Source organism: Carlito syrichta, unplaced genomic scaffold (assembly GCF_000164805.1).
Source record: "Carlito syrichta isolate Samal-C Ts95f unplaced genomic scaffold, Tarsius_syrichta-2.0.1 Scaffold287827, whole genome shotgun sequence".
In the NCBI taxonomy this organism is placed as follows: domain Eukaryota; kingdom Metazoa; phylum Chordata; class Mammalia; order Primates; family Tarsiidae; genus Carlito; species Carlito syrichta.
The window spans coordinates 394,182-401,758 of record NW_007231923.1 but is presented as its reverse complement, the minus strand read 5'-3'; positions in this window follow the sequence as shown (position 1 = coordinate 401,758).

Genomic DNA, 7,577 nt, shown 5'->3' with positions numbered 1-7,577 from the left:
AGAAATCTTAAAATGTAAAAACAAAAACTGACACAGGAAATTGGAGGAAATAGGGAATATATTGTTATAAGAACCTTTTGCTACACATGAAATAAAAAAATTGAATTTTGACTCAGATAATTTTAGAAACACCATTGTAAAACCTAGTTTTAAAAAGATTTTAGAGTGTTATTTAATTATTTAATTAATAATTAAATAAATTAGACAATGTAGAAAACTTAATTAAAATGAGAAAATGTAGAATGAGAAGATAAATGTAATACAAAATAAAATAAGAGGAAGAGACTACAGCTAGCAAGATGTCAGATTATAATCTAACTATACTTATAATCATTTTAAATGTGAGCAAGCTAAACATACCATTTAAAAGACAGACATTGTCAACATTCAAAAATCAGTAAATGCAATTTTGTATTTGAACAAACTAAGGAAAGTGAGATTATATTAATGTGAAGGAAAAAATTTAAAAATTAATTATAAAATGTCCAAATGGGAAAAATATGTGAAAAGAGAGTTTACTAAAAAGGATATATAAGATGTAGTGGCTCACACCTGTAATCCCAGCACTTTTGGGGGCCAAAGTGAGAGAGCTGCTTGAGTCCAGGAGTTCAAGACCAGCCTGGGCTATATAGTGAGTCCTCATTTCTTTAAAAAAAAAGATACATAGATGGCAAATAAACAGGAAAACATGTTCAACTTCATTTAGATCACTCACACATTCATACATTGCTGGCAGGAATGTTCAATGGTATAGCCACTCTGGACTGGAAAACTAAAATCCTAAGCATGTAACTAACATATGACCCAGAAATTTTATTCCTGGATATGTGTATGCTCACACAAAAACCTCTGTCTGAATGTTTATTCATAGTAGCTCAAAACTAGAAGCAACCCATATGGTTTCCAGTGGGTGAATCATTAAACAACTATGGTACATTCATAGTCATAACATGGAATGACACTCAGAAATAAACAGGAACAAACTGTTGATATTTGCAATGACCTGAATGAACCTCCAGAGGACTATATAAGGGGAAAAAGTCAGCTCCAAACATTACATACTGTAGGATTCAATTTATATAACATCATTGAACTGACAAAGTTATAAAAATGGAGGGCACATCCCTGGTTGTCAATAGTTAAGGAAGGCATAGAAATCGAGGGAACTGGATGTGGTTATAATGGGCAAAATAAGGGATCTTTGTAGTGATGGAAATACTCTGTATTTTGACTATGTTGCTGTCAATATCATGATTATTATATTTTATTGTGTACTTTTGCATTGCATATATTGTGTACATATTTTTGCAAGATATTACCATTGAGGCAGACTCGGTAACAGGTACATGAGATCACTCTGTACTATTTTCCACAACTTCATATAAATCTGTATTTATCTCAATAAAATGTTTAGCTAAAAACACAAAGGGAAAGAATCATTAATGTATATTAGCTCAATTTGAATTGCAATAAAGAAATATATGAGACTGAGTAACTTATCAAGAAAAGAGATAGAGCTATATTTAGCTCATGGTTCTGTAGGCTGTACAAGAAACATGGTGCCAGCATCTGCTTCTGGTCAGGACCTCTGGGAGCTTTTACTCATGGCTGAATGTGAAAGGGCAGCAAGCATGTCACATGGCAAGAGAAGAAACAAAAGAGATGCCAGCTTCTTTTAAACAACCAGCTCTCACGTGGACTAATAGAGCAAGAATTCACTCATGATTTCTGGGAGGGCACCAAGCCACTCATTAGGGAATGGCCCCTGAAACCCAAACCCTTTCCAGTAGGCCCCACCTCTAACATTGGGGAATTACATTTCAACATGAGTTTTGGAGGGGACAACTATCCAAACTGTATCCCTATAGATTTATGCCCAAATTTGTTAGAATATCTGTCACTGTATAAGAAATTACCTCCAACCTCAAGACAGACATTTATTGACTCACAATTCTAAGGGTAATGAATCTGCTCACATCATAGCCAAGCACCCCTGGCTCAAGGTAGAGCTCGCACAAGGCTCTCGCCAGGCTGTCATTTCAAGACTTACCTGGAGTTACTGGATTTACTTGCAAGTTCACTCACACGGTTATTGGCAGTTCTCAGGTCTTTACTGCCTTCTGGCAAATTATAGATCAATTCCATGCCATGTGGTCTCTCCATGAAGTAGCTTACAACATGGCAGCTGGCTTCCATTAAAGCAATTGACAGGGATAGGCTGATTGAGTGCCTAAGATGGAAGGCAAAGTTTCTTTGTAATCTAATCTTGGAAGCAATATTCATCAACCTTTTCCGTATTTTACTATTAGAAGCAAGTCATGGAGTCCAACCCATTTTCAAGAGAAGTGTGTTATACAAAGAAGTAAGGATCACTAGGGGTCATCTTTAAGGTTGTCCACCAGTGTATACACACCATTCACACACACTCACACCACATGCACATACACATATTCACAAGCACACATGCTCTCACCACACATGCATATGCAGACATGCACTCACACCACATACACATATTCACAAACACACACAAAGACATACTCACTCTCACTACATATGCATGCATACACATACTCATATGACAAACACACCTCATATACTCACACCACATGCTCATATACACACAAATACACTCTTGTCACATACACATGCTCACATACACACACAAACCTATACATTCTCAACTCACATGTGCATGCATACACCCATTCACTCCACAGACACCAGACACACTACGCACACTCACATCACATAAACACACACATACACATATACACTGACATTACACACACATTGATACCACACACATGCACACTTATCACACTCACCCCACACAAAATACACACACATCACACATACGCACATTTACACCACACACATGCACACACAATCATACTATACACAGATACCACAAGCTCACACCCAAAATAAAAACACACAACATACAAACATACATACATACTCACATCACGTACATTACACACACACACCCTAGAAAAAAAATATTAAAGAATTGTTCAAAAGTTATATAAAATAAACTATAAAATTCTTAAAGACAATAAAACAAGCTTAAATAAAGAAAAAGTCACATCAGGTTCTTAGAAAGACTCAAGTTAATTATACTTATGCATGAACATCCTTGTGTAAGTTTTTGTTTGGAGTCATGAAAAAGTTCTGGAATTAGGTAGTCATGGTTGCATGTCATCATGAATGTGCTTAATGCCACCGAATGTGCACTGCAAAATGGTTACAATGATACATTTCATCATGCATATTTTATTATAATTTTAGTATATTAAAGAGAAAAAAAAATGAATGGGGAAAAAAAGGACTCACCCAGACTTGAGATTCTTTCAACCAAGATTTTGATATTATTTAAACTGATTAACTTCAATGGATACAACACTTTAAATATGTTTCAATTCTTGAGCTTATATTAAAGTTAAAAGTAAAAAACTAGTCATTATTAGGGGATTGACAGGGAAACTACTCATTATTTTGAAAACTGATAAAGGGAAAGAAATAAATACATTTCCCTGCTTTGCATGTAAGAACTTTATTTCTGAGTAAACAGATAATTAAAATGGGAGGTTTCCTTTTTATAAATATTCTAACTGTCACATGAGGAATTAATGTTAGAATTAGAAAGTCATCCTTTTCCACTTTTACTGACTAATGGACTTACAATGATCCTCAGTGACTGCTGACATTACAAAACGTGATCTCAGCAGATACACAAATTCCCAGTAGAGTCAGAGTGCAGTGTAGAAAGCCGTCTTGCCAAAACCTCAAAATGCCCCCAAATCAAACTCCAGTTTACAAGAGTCATGGGGCATGTGAAACACAACATATAGTCTACAGGGGGCTGTACAAGAAAAACAACCCAGTTTTTTTGCTAAATGGACTACAAAGGGGAAAAAAAAGTAGAGTTAGGTGGTTTGGGATTGAAAAATGTTTTTGGAGACTTTCCAACCTGTTTCTAAAATATGGGTCTTATTTAGGTTCAGATTTGAACAAAATTAAAATTTAAACTATTGGTAACACGTAAGCATTTTAAAAATATTTGATGATATTGTGAATATGTTTTTAAAAAAGATTTTTCTTTTGGAGGTGCGTAGTGAAATACTTACAGATAAAAATCTAAGCACAACATTTACTAAATGTTTATTTTAGAAAAGACAGACCTAAATAAATAAATAAATAAATAAAATAAAATAAAATAAGGAAAGGAAAGGAAGGAAGGAGACCACATTTTCCAGTGGATAAGGAGGATCAGGATTCTGCCTCTGCCTGGAGCCAGAGCTGTGTCTTTTGAGTTCTGAGCCACTCAGGGCTACGAACCTTGCCTCCCCCACCTCAATTCTGGAAATCTCTGTCTAGCTGTGAAGGAAATGTACATCTGTGCTGTTCTAGCCACCCCGGAAAGTCACATGTAATCATAGCAAAGGGGCATAGCGTTCTGATGGCAGAAATACTGCATTTCTGAGTCAGGGCCCTCGAGAGTGAAGACTCAAAGTTGGTGGAGGAACCACACATTCGTGGCCTGGACAGTAGGTCCTGCAGGGGCTGAGACAGGCTCTCAAAGCAAACTCTGCTCTGCTCTTTGCTTGCTATTTAATCTTGGGCAGCATATTTAACCACTCTGATCCTCAATCCCCTCACTTGTAAAATGAAAATAATAACATAACTTGATGGATATAGGTGTCAGGAAAATAAAATTCTTAGTGCAGTGCACATAGCATGGCTCAGGTAGGCTGTTGCTAATGTCCCCCCCTCAGGGACAGACAAGTTTGTTTTGTTTTTGCAAACTCATAACTGCCCTTGTATGAGACTTTGTCTAATGTCCTTCTTATTTCTCACAACACTGTCAATTTTATTTTTCAGAGGTGATAAGTTTTCACATTTTTACATCTTTCTAGAACTTTTGAACTATGAAATTAGAAAAAAGACCTACTGGGCATCTTAGGCGGGCATTCACTGAAGTCCAACACTGGAGGGAAGCAGGGGAAAGAAAGAGGAGGTAGGGAGGGACCAGCGGGAGGGGATAGGAGGAACTTGTACCCCTATCTCCTGCCAAAAGGCCACACATGTGAATACCTGAAAAGAAGCCTGGGGATTGAAATTCAGAGGCCACAGTGTCCTTGGTGATGTGAGTTCTGTGGAACAATGGGGCAGGGACCAGTGTGAGCTGGGTAAGAAATATATGGGTTGAGGAATGGATTCAGGGAGACCAGGGCAGCAGTGTGGCCTAAGGGCATGGGGCCAAGCGCTGACTGTTTACTGGTGTATGGACATGGACATATGGGTTGGTCTATCTACTTATCTATCAGTCAACCAATCTTTCTATCCATCCAACACTTACCTGTTTATTTATCTCTTCTCTATCTCTATCACATCTATCTAGCTATTATCTATCTATCTATCTATCTATCTATCTATCTATCTATCTATCTATCTTCTTTCTATCTATATATCTATGTATCTATGATTATTTATCATCTATATATCTATCTGTCATCCATCCATCATCTATTTATCTCTCCATTCATTCATCTATTATCTATCCATCCATCTATCATTTATCTGTCTATAATACATATCTATCTATTTCTTCTAAAACTATCTGACAATCATCTTTCTATGTATTTAAGTGGAGACACTAGAACTAATTAAAGAGAAGAGCTTGCTTCCTTCTTCTAGCAAGGGACACTGTGTCAGGTGACAGTGGAAAGTCCCACAAGTGAGTCTCCCCCCAGGGAGCAGGTGTGTGCATCACACGAGAGCACCTGCTGCTGACAAGGAGGACTGCAGTGCTGGCATCAATGACGGGAGTTGGAGGAGGCCCATGGAGATGGTGCCCTTAACGGGAATGATAAATGCACACCTGGGTCTGGCATTTGGGGTGTGAGGCCTGATATACCACAAAGCCTGTGGCCAGTGGCTGGTGGAACAGCTGGAGCTGAGGATAATTAGCAGCTATGGCATTTTTCTCTGTACAAGGCTGAGAGAAGGCCAGGTAGTACTGGACAGCAGCCTCTCTGCACATGGTAGCTTCCTGCCCTGTTCTGTTTTATCTGGGCATATCGGAGGGCAGGGGCTGCTTCCTCCACCTCCCTCCTCTGGCTAGCAGGAGGGCCTTGGGGCCAATGTGCATAGATTAGAGGGAACTCTGTGGCATGCTAAGTGGGAGGGAGGAACTTAGCACTTTCTTGGTTGTTTTAGAGGAGCAGCAACTTGATCCTTGATTTCAGACCCAGTCAATGCTGGGTTCGGGACTGGAACTCAGAGTTTGTGAGATTGCTGCTCTACATCCACCCTCCTGTCACTGCTTCCTGTAAATGAACCACCTTCCATGGTAGGGACCACATGTTTGGAAAAGAATTGTTTATTGCTTTCTTCCTACGCCATATATTCTTATTATATTATTGTATTTGAATTTCCCTAACCTCTGATGAGATACATTCTTCACCAATGCTTTCAGAATGTTGTTCCTTGGGTCTACAATCAGAGGAGGTGAGGAAGGGGGGAAGAGAGCTCTCCAGAGAGCAACAACTCAAATCCTTTGCTGTGATTTGTTCTTCAGGGGATTCTGGTGCATTTTAAACCTCTCTGGGACCCAGAGTCTTCATCTTTAAGGAGAAAATATTCATAGCTAATGTTGGTTGTGTCCTTCCTATGTGATCAGTATTCTTCTAGGTGTAATATATGACTTATCTGTGTAGTCTCTGCAACTGCCCTGTGAGGTAGGTATTTACACCATTGCTATTTTACAACATGGGAGTAGGGTCCAAGGTTTATGCTGTCATTATTGTCATTGTCATCATCATCATCATCATCATCATTGTCTAAGGTTGCACAGCTGGATTCCAGTTCAAGTGCTCATGCTCCCAGAGCCTGCGCTAAAATGTTTTGAACGAAAATGTTTTGATGCATTTGCCTTCCATGGTTCAAGCTGATGCCTGGCATTTGTGGACACTTCATAAATGCTTGCTCTCCTGCTTCCTAAGACACATTGTTGTTAAGATGAGATCAGCTCCTATTTCTAAAGTTGCTGCGTCATGTGTCAGATATGAAGAGATTCACAAAAGAGTTGGTTTGATGCATGGAGATAGACCCTTCCAGCTGTCATTTTCCAAAATCCCCTTGGCTTCTTGATCTGCACTCAGGGCTGCCTCTATAGAGCAGAGGAGCATTGGACTGACAAGGCCCTATCCATCACCCACTCACGGGCCTCTCGGGGACTGCCTGTCTCCCCATCTTTCCAAGGAGCTGGCCACACGGAAGAGCAATCTGCTTGAAAACTGTCCTACATGGAGGTGTCTGTGGCCAGGCAGTGGTGTGTAGGCTGCCCCTCTAGGGTAGGCATGGCAGTCCCAGGATGGAGCTGGGGGGAGGATAATGAAAGCTTTTCAAGCAGAACCTACAAGCTCCAGTGGTGCAGAGAGGCCCACCAAGCGTGGCAGACAGGCCCTGCCCTTGACAGTAAGGCTGTAAGTCCACAGTGATGTCACAATGAAGCCGCTTGGGGGTTGGGCCCACGGTCAGGCAGGGCAGCTTGGCCAGGGCTGTTCATGTCC